This window comes from Sturnus vulgaris, chromosome 2 (genome assembly GCF_052056855.1).
Source record: "Sturnus vulgaris isolate bStuVul1 chromosome 2, bStuVul1.hap1, whole genome shotgun sequence".
Taxonomy (NCBI): domain Eukaryota; kingdom Metazoa; phylum Chordata; class Aves; order Passeriformes; family Sturnidae; genus Sturnus; species Sturnus vulgaris.
The window spans coordinates 91,211,298-91,225,704 of NC_142244.1; the positions used below are offsets into that span (position 1 = coordinate 91,211,298).

General features: G+C 40.9%; 1 long non-coding RNA gene across 1 annotated transcript; it reads left to right on the top strand.

Annotated features, from left to right (window-relative positions):
• The first annotated feature begins 2,768 nt into the window (after nucleotides 1–2,768).
• Nucleotides 2,769–14,407, top strand: LOC148224901 (uncharacterized). The gene is made up of 2 exons (XR_015801684.1): nucleotides 2,769–8,659; nucleotides 12,695–14,407. It is a non-coding gene; the product is annotated as an uncharacterized LOC148224901 (long non-coding RNA).

The following is a 14,407-nucleotide window of genomic DNA, read 5'->3' on the forward strand; positions in this document are numbered from 1 at the left end:
CCAGAAAATCCTCACTGAGTGCTCTTAGGCAGGAACAACAATGCCCGAGAAGGCTGTGACATGAATACTGACATTGCTGTGTGAGACAAAACATCTGCTTCCTTCAACTTCATTGCAAAAGGATAACGCAAGCATATGGTTGCACAATATCCTCCTTGCTCAGCCCACAAATAAAATCATAGGGCAGCTGGGCTGTTAGGATCTTACACCTTTCTGCTACGTGTCACCTGTCATGCTCAACCCGAGCTGAACACTCCCATCTCAGTAATAACTTTGAGGACAAGCTGAGGAAAGCCCCAGGCAGCTGCTGCAGGGTGTGCTGCAGTTCAGGCATGCTATTGTGTGTTTGCTGTGAGAGGGGAGTGAGGCTCAGAAATCTCTCACTGAGGCTGCAGTGTGCTGGTGGGGAGAGACCCCAGCAATGCAGAAGCAAGGGCTGCCCCTGCTCATGTACTAGAGGTCTAGGATCTGTTATTTAGTAAATGTTCACCCGCGGATTACATCACCTGCAAGGGGGTGAGGAATTTGCTTTTCTCCTCGCTCAGCTGTAGTTAAATTCTTAGGAGTTAAAAAGCATGTTCTTTAGTGAGACCTTGACATGCATGCTGGCATCTCTTGGATGTTTTTGAGCCACAGGGGTCCCTCCTGCATTGTTTCATCTGAGATATCTCTGGTAGCTACATACATTCAGCTTCCCTCAAAGAGTTTCCTTCCCTGTGAGAAAGTCACTTTGAGACCTATTCTAATTCCTTCCCCTATATTACCTCTGAATTCTGTCTAATTTCAGAGGTTAAGGAAAAGAGCAGATTGTTTTCTTCTCTAAGTCATGCTTTCAAAGCTGAAAGACTAATTTGTACTCAAGGTGTGAAGATCCCGTAATGATTTTGTTTGACTAAGGCAAAATGAGAAAGGAAAACGATATTTAGAAAAATTCATTAGAAAAACATTTGTTTCTTTGTTTCTCTAACAGCCAGATTTCTTTGTGATCTCTGCCTTAATTCATCAGGGATAGCTGGTTGCACCAGATGTGCTGATGGAGCTGATATTGATGGGCTGAGAGTACAAAGCATACACATTACCCTCTAGAAAACTTGTGCCTCAGACCAGGAACGTGCAAAACAGCTGCTCCATAAAGATACTCCAAAGTGTGAAAGAAAAACTGGGCAGGAGGTAAAACAGCTGAGAGCAACTGCAGAGAGTCAGAGGCAACTGAACTTCAAGAGCACCAGGCCAACCCTGCCCGCTGCTGAAGTCTGGGAAGCCCTAGGAAAGGAGCCCCCTCAGGTGGTGAATTGCTGTCCAAGTTGTGGCACTGACTGGTGCAGTGATGGTGTCTAGAGCTTCAGCTATCTGCGGTATCACCCTTCATTCATGAAGGGTGGGGTTCCAGATCTCCCCCACCTGGCAGCTGGGCTGCTCTCAGGTTGGCAGGACAAAGTCTGGGAAGGGTTTCACCGTGGGAAGGAAGAACTGGCTGGAACTCTCACACTGTGTGTGGGCAGAGGATGTATCCCTTCCGTACAGCAATGCAGCTGATTTTATCTGCCAATAAAAAGGGGACACTGGCTGTGTTTCATGATCCACTGTGAGCTTATTTTTATGTTAAGGAACTTATCATTTAATATAGCATGTTACGTTAGCATAAAGTTTATCAGATGTTTAACATCAAAAGTCAAGACTTCATCCACTGCCTGAATTTGGCATAAATCTGATTGGTTTCTTTTGTAGAAAGCCAATTTAGGAATCAATTATATATTGTGATGGGTGTGAAAACAGCTCTTCTTTGGTCATTGTAGTAGATTGCAGCTTGTTGTCTGACATCACTTAACTGCACAGCAAATTGTTTGAAAATGAAAACTCCTATTAGGACACTTAAAAAATTTCTGTTTCAAATGACTACTTAACAACCATTAAAGCATCTTTATAGAAATGTCACTACCCTCGTTACATCTGTACCTTTGGTTAGTTTCTTTCCCCCTTTCTAATTTTCTCCCAGCATCTTGCAGCTTGCCTATTATTTGGATGTATAATTAGAAATCTATTATTATGTTTTATGGAGATGTAAAGAGTAGGAAGAAAGCTGCATAACTACTTTTTACATACAGCATGCAAATTATCCACCTTGTGTATTTTGGCTCTGAATGTTCTGCAGATGTAGTTTCATTTCCCTTGGATCTCTGTTTACCCATTTTTATTGCTAGTCATCAAGTATAGAAGCAAAAAAATCAAAATAGGAGGGGAGGAGGGACCTTTCCAAAGAAGCAGCTTCGCATGCCCCCGTCACAGAGCAGTATCAAAATTAATGTGCTTCACCTACACAGTTCTTTGCATGGCCATTATTTATAATAGATGGTCATGGAAATGGTAGGGGTAATCAAAATCTCATGAGAAAGTGGTCGCTGCCAAAGCTGAATAGTTGGGAAAGTGCTTTGAAGGATACGGTTTTAAATGTTCAATCCAGATGCTATGTGTGCTGAGAAAGAATGTGGGATGGGCCTTTGGATGTACCCCACAGCTCAGGATGAGCAACGCCCCTTTCCTCAGCCTCACTCTTCCAGATGAGTGGTGTTGTGGACTTGCCTAAGGATGATATCCCACTGTGTGCTGCACTCAGGACCTGATCTGAAGTCAGTGAAAACCTTTGCCTCAGGTCCTTACATTTTAAAGGATTTAAGATCTCTGTGATAAACTCCTGTCAGTGCCTATGACACAGTGTGGTTTATGGGCTGCACTCCTTCAGATTTTCCAATTCACTGGAGAGTGAATGAGGTGGAGGTTTGTACCTTCTCCTTCTGCATCCCACCAGATAGAAATGTCTTGAGCCAAGAGGCTCCTCCATGCTCTGCAGCTGTTGACCAGAAAAAGGCTCTGGAAACTGGAAAAGCCTCTGAAGCTTGACTGTCCATTTCGATGCAGCATCGAGTACTGAATGCCTTGAGAGAGCTGCAAGCCTTGCTGTGCCTTTTGGGGTCCCTTGCTGGATCCCTGAGAGCATTTCCCCAGGTGGGAGGATGCCTCTAAGACAGGGAGGGCTCAGTGCAATGTCTTTAAAGCAAAGATTACTTTAAACTGGAATTGGACATTGGGTCTGATACCAGTGCATGAACAAGGCTCTAGGAGAGGGTATAAAAACACATGATCTTTCTTTTTGGATGCCGGTGTTTGAGAATGAGCTGCCTTCACAAGAGAAGGAGCCTCCCTAGTGGGGGTCTGGCGGAGACCTGTGATGTGTGAATTAAGATAACACATAGCCTTGGTAATACATGTTTTAGTGGCTCAGTGTAACTTTGGAATATTGAATTCTGAAAAGAAAAAAGGGCAAAGTGCACCTAGCAGGTATGCATTTTAAGAAATATATTTTGTTTTATTGAATATAATCTAATTTGTTTAGTCACTGGCTGGACAAAATGAGATGTAACATCTCTACAATATACAGATTTTTCCCCATTTTGAGTTGCTGCTGGTGTGCCTTAGCTTTTAATTTATTATAACTGGCAAAAGAATGGATTGCCCAAGAGTATCAATCTCATTTAGTCAGAGTAGAATCTGGAAACAGGTTGTGGTCAACCAGATGCTAACACTTAATAATAAAGTAATGGTTGATCAGTGTATTATATGCATGTATACATGAACACACATTTGCATCCAAGTATTACACACTCACATCTATTAGAACCAGGGAAGATACTTAACTCTTTCTCATTTACATAAATGAATTGTTCCTTGAGCTAATTTGATAACTGTGCTATGGTTATGACTTAGCTATAAGGACTGGAACAATTCAGAAGAAAGTTGCAGTTAGGAAGCTCTTATGTTGCTGGGTGAGCACATAGTTCATTTCCTGCTCCCTTCCAGAGCTTGTATGTGACTGTGGAGAAATTGCTGATTGCCTGACCATGAGCTGCAGGCAATACTTGAACAGAGGCAATGGCACAGGAGATACTGTTTAGCTCATTACAGTGTCCAAGCTTTCAGAAGAGAATCCAAATATGAGCATGGTAATGCCAGTGACCCTGGGCCTGTCTGTCCATCCTCGTGGCTGCTCTCAGGCAGCCTGCAGCTTCTACTGCAGCCCTCATGCTGTGTCCTGAGCTAAGTCTTTGTGTCTGATGGCCCCAGAAGTGCTGCTCTCAGACAAGAGCAGTGCTACCTCCTCTCCTGCTCCAAGTCTGCCACAAGACCCCTGAGGGCTCAGTTTGACTGGGTTTTGGAACTTGTTGAACCTTATATGGCTACACAACTTGTAGATAGTGCTCAAAATTGGCCTATGGCTTTTTGGAACTGTAGATGAAAGAGAATTGTGTTTCTAGGTTGAGAGGCTGAGCTACAGAAAGGAGGAAAGGGGCAGGAGGCCACATCACACCTTTTGTTTCTGCTGCTATTAGCAATGTTGGAGATGCCATGAATGACCACTGCTTGGGGTGGCAGCATATCATTCATCAAAATTGAATCATATCCTTGCTCTGTGTCTTCCCCTGGTCCCTGATGCCAGCAGTGGTGCCTAACCTGGCTCTCTGTGTGCACAAAAGACTCACTAACACCGTGGCCAGTTCGTTGCAGTGAGAAGTTTCCTCCCACAGGTGATGCTGTGCCTGAGTCTCAGCTCTCCTGCTTGTCAGGCAGGAAAGAGAAGCTTTGTCCAGCTGGAGGTCTGCCACAGTTATTCCCAGGCATGACCAGAGAGCAACTCAGCTGCATTTGTGCCAGCTTACATACGTGTTTTTCATTTTAGGGTTGCTGTAACGTTTTATCCTTACTGGCAGGAGAGGGATTTCGAGACATTGAGGTTGCTGCTTGCAGTGTCAGTGAAGTGATGAAGCTCGGCCAGGTATGGACCAGGACATCTCTAGCTCAGTCCTGTCCCATACATGGGTTGTGTCTTGCAGGTCCCAACAGCTGTAGAAACCTTTTTAAATCACTAGTTTAAGAAGATATATCTCTGGATACACCCAGGGAGGAGATCTGTTGAGGAAGCAGGTGCCAGTTTTCCATAGTTACTTTTAAGAGCCAAATTGTGCCTTAGTGCTGATTTTTAGTTTTAAGGCAATATTGAGAATTTAAACACTCTTCTTTCTTTTTTATTATTTTTTATTTGATCCAGCTGGAGCTCATACTTCCTCTTTAACTTTTTCTTTTATTATTTAAAATCCTTAATTATCTGAGACAAAATTGGTAAGAAAATCTGCAGAATCTAGGGATTCCACAGAGCTCTCTCTATAAACACTCAGGCTATTCACTGTTGCCAAATAGACATGTGCCAACTCTGAAACACCCACCCACTCCCTGCTTCTGCCGCAGCAAACTAATAAGCACATTGATTACATTCATTTAAGGAAAAACACTGCTCTTTTAAACTTTACATCCCGCATGCTTTAGATTTCTGATTACGAGAGATATCCTGTTTATCACACATCATGTGGTGAAAAAGCTACTTGACACACCTCAACGCATTAGATATTTTAAAAGAATATTTTATAGTGTACCAGCAAGTGGTAGTAAGAGATAATTATCATTTCCTGCAAGCTCTTGTACTATTTGCAAGATGAACGAGAGGTTTCTTAAATGTGATTTTTGTAAAGGTCCCTTAAATGCCTTCAATCCCCCCAAACAAAAATGTTCACATGCAGTTTCTCTCTTCCTTCCCTCTCCTCTCCCCCTTTTCCCACTCCCCAAATCTGCAGAAACTTTGTTACAATTATGTGAGACATCCTCTGATGCCTAGTTTGCTTCTCAGTAGGAATCAGTCATGAATAATGACAATTCTATAGTTACATATAGGTGCATGTGCATACATATATATATATAAAAGCAGATAAAAAATCGTATACATGTGCTGCACATGGCGTTGATAAAATAAATAATGCATATTTAAGTCAGAGTTGAAACCCACCTTTTCAAGACTTGAGGACTAGCAGGAATGTCCCGTGCAGCTACATGTGTTTATGTACATAGACAAGCTTGCTTTCCTCCAGTGGACCCTTATGAGAGTCCCCCACCAAGCCCCAGGCATAGAGCTGGCCAGCAGTGCTCCTTAGGTGTCATCCTGGCCAGGTTTCCTGAAAGTGTCAGTGCAGGGAAGGGAGGCAGATCCCCACTGGAACAGCTGGTGCTGGTTACCACCACAGAGCAGCTCAGAAATGAGCAACAAATACATTGCAAAGCTGTGGAAAACCTTGCTTGGAATCCTCCTCTGGGCCTGTTTGAGTTTACTGTGGTGAATTTTTGTCATGAATGGGTGGTTTGGCCACTTAAAGAAAAACTTTCAAGGATATTGGCAAAAGCAGGGTTTAATATGAATTTGTGAAAATATGACTCACAGAGTTTAATGGCAAGGTTCACTCTATTACTTACTAGGCAAGTTAAAGCATCCATAGGATGATTAGAAGCAATTTGGAGTGATTTCCATGGAAGCTAGGAGTGCAAAAGGGGTAAGAGTGCCAAGGATATGGATGTAAAGATAAGGTTGCAAAAGGAGTTAGCAGCACTTAATCATTGAGTAACATTTACAAAGCAATTCAATACGGTTCACTACAAATATTACAATGACTTAACTATAGATTTGAGGCAGTAACATTTATACATAATCAATTCACACAAAAATGGGGTATTGGTTTGTTAAATGGGGAAAATACCCAGAGCCTAAGTAATAACCAGAATTCTGATTAATTCCCCTCACCTGAAATACCCTGAATGAAGAGGGTTGATGGCAGGGCACCCCACACTGGCTGACCCCACGGCAGTAGGACAGTGCTCTGCCACCATAGCACCATGCTCAGTTTCCAAGGCTCTGTGTTTCACACCCCTGAATCTCCTGACCAGACCCTAACCTTGAGCCTGGCAGGGCCCCCGTGGGAGCTTGCAAGGGTTTAATGATGCAGAGTGATGGTGGCTGTAGATTCCCTGGCATCTGACCCTGCAAAAACCATCTTGTGCTGGCCCTGACAGTACAGTTTTGCTTTTCTTGCTCCAGAAAGGAGAGGTTATCTACAGATAGTAGAGAAATCTCTTGGGATCTGATTTTTCTTTGCTACTGAACTTCAGTATTTGTGATTCTGAATTCAATGCCAGGTGCTATGGTAATAGGGAACAGAGACTTGTGCATCTGTACAACCAATCACCATAACCCAAATAACCCCTCATGGGCATGAGGTGGTGTGAGTTTTTAAAATTCATTGTGCTCGTTTGTAACATAGAGTAAAACATTTGCCTCAGGTCCTGTTTGCAGACCACACAATGGCTATGCCTGAAGTTGGATTGGTGTTTCCACAGCTTCCCATTATCAGGCTGGGGCCTGCTTATATTTCTCAGTATAAGCATGTATCCTCAGCTCCAAATTAATTTTATTAGTTACCTTTAACCCTGTATATTATTGTCCAAATCCATAAATATTTCTAAAAAATGTATCTTTTCGTGTTCACCTATATAGCACTAAAGTACATTGAATCTTTCAGTCAAACCCAGGTACGGTTTGGTTTTGGGTTTTTTTCATTCCATATGTGTGCAATCTCCGTAACTATTCTAGTAGACTTTTAAAGGCGTCATTTACTAAGAATTCTTCCTAATATTTTGACTGCTAACCACGGATTTTTTTCCCCTTAGAATAGCTTTTCTAATGGAACAATTCAGAAAAAGCACTATCATCATATCATAATGTACTGTGACAAGAACTGTTCAACTTTATGTTTTGGCATTCAATGTATTCTCAGTTCTTCACTGTGTCTGGCAAGATATTATAGAGAAGTAGTTGAGAAAAATCTTTGTAGTAGCAAATACAGGACAAATTGTAGCAGATCTCTTGCTGTTTTTCAATTGTTTGTATTGTGCATGTTTCTGTCTGACATCTTCCAGCAGTAGGAGAAGACAGCAGCTGAATACTACTATGGCTTGCAACTGCAAACTTTCTGTAGACTTTCCAAGATTCAGTAGAGCTTGTTTCTGTTCTTAGAAAGAAGGGAGCCACTAACTCACACAGAAACCCTAAATATATAGAAATCATGGCTCACAGTAGAGGGATTTAGTTGTAAATCTAGCTAAGTGAACTTAGTTCATTTCCAGAAACTTAACTGTGTTGTTCAAATAAGAATTACTTTGGATATATGTCACAAATCAGAACTTGTAAAGTTAAAGAATCCTCTGGATTTTCAAGTGCTGTTGAGGAGCCTTCTGTAGAGGGATCAGTAGAAATTTTAAAAACATTTCTCTGACTCTAAAGTCTTAGAAATACAAATATAAAAATAGAAAATTTATATAACTTTTATATATCAATTAATAAATAATAAATTTATATTAAAATGTATATATTTATATAAAATATAAAAATACAAATTTTTGCTGTAGACCCTTGCTTCTCTTGCTACATGTTTTTGTCACTGTTCCTGTTGAGACTCTGCTGTAGTGATCTTTACAGGGGGGATTCCCAGGAGGCCTGAAATCTTTCAGATCTTATTGCTTATATGTTTTCTTTTCTTGGCAGAGCAATATGAAATATCTGACCTTGCCCAGAGCAAGATCATTAAAGCTAAAGAAGATAACACTTGTACTGCGTCTTGGTCAGGAGCTGTCTAAAGCATTTCCTGAGTTCTTGTGGAACAAGAAGAAAAATTTGGGCAGTTGAAACACATGTGATGACAGAAAACTAGTATTTCTTATTTGAACACAGGTAATAATAAATAATAATTATATATCTATAGCTACCTATCTATATCTATATCTATATCTATATCTATATCTATATCTATATCTATATCTATATCTATATCTATATCTATATCTATATCTATATCTATATCTATCTATATCTATATACAAGTTTAAAACAAAGAAAAGGGATATTTTATAACCTAGAGGCTCATCTTGAAATTGTTTTTATCATACAGTAAATGAAATTCAGACCTAGGTATTTGAAGGACTTTTCTTTGAGGACCAACTAATGTGCTTTGGGTTAACATCATGTGACCAGCAGAGATCTGTCAGGATGTTTTGTACCTCCTATCAAGCATAGGAGAAGATACAGGGCCCAGCTGACTTTATCTACCAGCTGGCAACTGTCAAGGTGATGGACTTGGAAGGGCTGAGGAAGGGCTAAGGAAGTGAAAGCCAGTGGGTAAGGGGCGTACACAGCAATTTTCTGCACTGCACACAAGACAAAAATTAATTTTTGACAGACAATGGATCTACTCTTCCTCTTTTCCTTTACTTAGTGAGGAACTCAAAACACTTTATATATAGGTCCCATTCATGCAGCCTTTGTGTCCACATACTTAACTGGGCAAATATTTTAAAGTCATCATTCTCATCCCCTTTTTTTCCCCAGCTTCAAGGGAAGTCAGTTCTTCAGAGCCACATGCAAGCACTGCCTCTGCTATGATGCTTGTGCCATCCAGTGGCCCGGTGAATGGCAGCTGCCTGTTTAAGGAATGAGATGATGCAGCCACTTGGTGAAGCCCTGGGGGCATCACGGGCAATGCCCTGCTTTGGGCAGAGCTTTTTCCCTGCTTGCCCAGGAGCTGCATGCAGCTCCTTTATTTCAGTTCTCCATTGTGCTTGCACAGGATCAGTAGCACTGAGGAGGGTGAATAGCCTCATGAAGAGGATTATTCTCCTTTCTGGATCACCTTTTCCCCTGCTGTACTGGCTGCTGTGTACATTTTCCCTGTTCACCAGAGTTTTACTAGGCTGGAGTGCCATTCATAGCACACTTCCCATCCTGAAGATTGTAGTCGACACAGATGGCTCTTTGTGGCTGAGTATATGTGAGAGCTAAATTGAATGTGAGCTCTTGTCTAATATTTAACAAAGCACATATTGAGTTAATGACTAATGTGTCATTATTGCAGGAAGCTTTTAGTTCCAAAAGGTTAAGTGGTTCATTTGAATATTGCCCAAGTATCTTTGCCCTGTCAAGGTTTTTTTTTTCCCTAAAGTTAATTTGCTATTGTTGTGATCATGTCTGACAAGTGGTGGGTAAAAGCAAAGGCAGGTTATGGGGGTCTGTTTCCACGACATTATTTTACTGGTTGGATTTTTTTAGCTGAGCATCTCATTTGCATGGGCCCTTATTCAGGGAAGGATTAAAAGCCAGTTTTGATCATAGGGCATCTTCCACTGGGAATTATTTGCATCAGAGGCAAAGGACTTGGGGAGAAGTGATAGAAAAGTTAATGGATCCAGAAGAGGTTGCCAGAACTACAAGAAGAGATTTGCTGTGCTTTCACAGGTAGAGGAGTAGGCTTAGGAATTATTGTGAAATATAAAATTGTAGTGGTTGAGTACTAGTAAAACACTATAGAAACAAGTTTCTACTATGCTGATATTAATCATACAAACTGTTTATGACATGTGATCATGAAAATGGAAAAAAAATATTTCTCCATGTTACTTCGCTTATGTTGAACTTTCCGGTGTTTGAATGGATTTTTCAGTGAAGAGCAGACTCCTCTTAAATTGGTTCAGCATATACTTTTCTATTAATTTGTTGAGAAGGGGAGCACACATGCACATCAAATGCACCCTCTCCTGCTTTGCTGTTTCCAGCACAGGAGCAGTGTGTGAAGCTGTCATCTGAACCTTGCAGGAAACCACAGCTGCTGCAATTTATCAGCTCTTTTCACCATGGTCACTGCAGCAACTTTGGCACAGTGGAACACCAGAGCTTCACCTTTGGCTTTGCAACAATGGCATTTTTAGCATAGCTGCTTCACAGGTCTGTTTGATCCAGGTGTATTTTGAATATATTATGGATTTTTTTTTATTCTGAATCTTCAATTTAAAATCTTTTAAAACCGTTAATTAGTGATGCCTCCAATGGCTCCAGCTCTCTGGAAAGGAGAACCAGATTAGTACAGCAATGCTAATTCAGAGGAAAAAACAACCTTCATTTCAAGGTATTGGGCATGATTTTTTTTAATTAGTTCATTTATTAGAGTTTCTACATCAATTCCTTGAATTAGGCAAGCTCCTTTGTTCTAAATAATCTAATTTTTTTTTTCTAAATAATTTTTCTAATGCCATCTGAATTAAGATGACTGTTTAATTAAGACTTGCTTGCAACTAAAGGTGAACTGTAGATAAATTGAGGTACCTCCTGGTTACATATTGTTTTTTAATTAGTAAGATAAAAATGAAGCTTCTTTTCAGCTTTCAATTCAATAATGAAATCTGCCTTAAGCATTGGTAGGGAGAATATCCAGGAGCTAGACTGAGAACAAATATGTCTGTGTGCTAGTAGGGAGATCTAAATTAGCAGTCATCAATTAATTTGACACACTTGCAGACTTCTTAGTCCAAACACCAAAAAGCTTGGACTTTAAAGTATCTTCTTAAAAGCTTCTTTAAAAAGAAATTTTAAGATATTTCTGTGGGCATTGAGTAGCTTGGTATGTGTTCTTGCAGTGGAATGGTTCTTCTGTCCTGGAGCACATCTCTGCAATTAGAATTATTAAGTTTCTTCTTCCTCAAGAAAAAAAATAATTCTTCTTTGTTTACTTTATAGTCTAAGCTCAAAATGTTTCTTCAAGTGGTTCTCAATGGCTCCCTGTCCATATTTTCAGCCAAATAACTAGCATGAAAATCAGCTTCACGTTTTTCATGTTTCAAGAGTCCAGAGAATTTTGATGTAAAAAATATTTTATTCTACATTGCTTAGAGTGCTTGCAGGAACTGTTTTCTGCAGGAAGAAAAAGCCACTTGTCAAAGTGTGTTCTTGTGCCAAAGACCTTCACTTCTCAAGTCCAGATCTTTACTTACCTCAAAGAAAAATCTCCATGATGGTTATCAAAGCACTGCAAAATCATATTGCTTTTCCACATAAGTAAGCTTTGCTAAACCAAGTTTCTCTGTGCACCTCAGCATTGCAATTCTATGAAAGGATCAGCCTTCTTACTGTGAGTTAGGACCAAAAATAGGCACGAGGAAGTATTTTTGGAAATGTGCTCTAACTCATCCAAAGGCATTATTGTCTAAGACCTAGTGAGCAAGATCTTACAGGAATGACCTGATTTCACTCCTTGTTCAATATCAACCTTTTTGGTAATATTTTTTCCTGACCTACTGCATCAGTAGATCCCTGCTTGTGGTGGTATCTCATCCCTTCTGACATCCAAAAGTGAAACACATGATCTGCAAACCTCCCCAGAGCAGATGTTTCACAGCCAGTTGGGCTCCCAGGGAAAGCACCTGAGCACAAAGCAAAGTGAGCATCACAGCAATTCCATACCTTGGGTCAAGACTCAGAGTTATTCAAATATCCAGGGAACAAATGTTCCTTCACAGCCTCAAGACCACTTCAGGAGAGACACCAGGGAAGGGTGACCAAAAGATACACCCCCATTAGAGCACATACCTCCTCTGCTTCAGAGCAGAATAAGATAAAGTGGCTCGTTTCAACAGACACCTCTCATTTCAATAGAGTGCCTCAGCAGACACTAACCCGGAGGTCACTGCTCAGGAATGCAGGGCAGCAGCTGTTCCCAGATGTGGGAGCTTTTATTTGTGCCCATCCCTGCCTGTGCTGTGGGTCCAGACAATGATGTTCTGAGGCATGAAGCAGTGTGGAGTCTGTTTTACTTCAAGGATGTGAAAAGGTTTTCCCATTGTCACCCTTCTGCACAAGGTGTCATGTAGCAATGTATTTGAATAGTTTAGGCCATAGTTTATACCAGGTGCACCAGCTGAGCCATTTTTATCTGTTTTTCAGCTGTTTTATCAAACACTCTGGAATTCATCAAGGCTACTGAAATATAAATTGTGCTAAATTGGGACAGAGGAAGCTGAAAAACAGAATACCAATATTAGAAGAACCAAGATAAAGATGGGCAGTGAAGCACTGGACTGTAACCAATCTTTTCCTTCAAGATGTGTGCAAAGTGCATGGACAAGATAGAGGCACCAATAAAATCATGTGTGATCTTGTGGACAGTAGTTTTAGAATGCATAAATAGGGTATAAGGTAATCAGTAAAGTGGCTTCTGCAAGATCACATTGATTTGTCATTCAGAAGTCCTTTGTTTCTGCAGTGTCAGGGTCATTAATGGGTTTTACAGACCTAAACCCCAAATGCATCCAAAGGAAGTGCAGCAAGTTGCCAATCTCAGTGAAAAGATAACACCCTTCTTTTTCATGCCTGTCAATGACCCGAAATTGTTTTTACAGGAAGGAAGCTGAAGAAGGTGAGTGGCAGAGTTAAAGGCTGGCTCTCTCCTTTGCCTGCAGCTTTCTGCATTGCATCACTCCTGATTTTCCGCAGGCGTCTGTCCAGCCGCAGCCTGCTGAGTTTCCCGTCTTGCCATGTGTTTCTCCCCTGGAAGCACAGCATTTCCCACAGGGGCAGTTCCCAGTGCCCGCTCCTGGTGTTTCCCTGCCTCTGGCAGGCGATGGTCCCGGTCTGGATGCGCCGCCGCTGCTGCCGGGCACCGCCCCCGCTGCTCCGCAGCCCGGCCCGCATCCTGCTCGCTCCATCGCTCCGGCAGATGTGCATGATTAATGGATTATTTACCTTTTGCTGCCTGATTATTATTTTTCTGCCTCTAACCTTTTCACTTTTACAAATATATTTTGAATTTGAAATTCTGGGGGTTCCACTTATAACCTTTATGTTTATTAGTGAAGTAGCTATTATTAGGCTGTTTTCCCCCTTCTTTCTAATTCTGGAGTTTAATTATATTTTTCCTTCTGCCTTTTAGTACAGGTGCAGTAATTAAATGGCATTAAATCTGTTTCATGATCATTAAGTAGGCTCGTTATTGTCCTTTTTGTATATACTTTAAGGCTGTAAATAAGTCACCTTTCTAGTGAATCTGCTTGATATAACTTTGCCATATCACTGAGATAATGATGCTATGGTTGTACACAAAAATTTCATGAGTCAGGTATGGTCCCTGTCCCTTCCCAGCACTGAGAGGTCAGGGTCACAAGAGGACCCCTGTGTTTGAGAGTGCAGCCCAAGACTTGCAGGTGGGATGAGCCAAGAGGAAGAGAGGAGACAAAGACTTGGATCTTTGGACTTCAAGACTTCACTTGGCTCTTTGGACCACCAATTTCAATGCCCTGGTGGCATCTGTGGCTACTTCCAGCCGTGAAGGTAGTCCTAAAAGCTGAGGGAATCTTATTTTTCCCCTACCTTTCTTTTCTTTTCTTTTCTTTTCTTTTCTTTTCTTTTCTTTTCTTTTCTTTTCTTTTCTTTTCTTTTCTTTTCTTTTCTTTTCTTTTCTTTTCTTTTCTTTTCTTTTCTTTTCTTTTCTTTTCTTTTCTTTTCTTTTCTTTTCTTTTCTTTTCTTTTCTTTTCTTTTCTTTTCTTTTCTTTTCTTTCTCTTGCTCTGTTGTGGCTGTTATCCTCTATTCTCTCTGTAAAAAACAACCTGAATTGTGCTGAACTTTAAATAATAAATGCAACTACTTAAAGCACTGACAA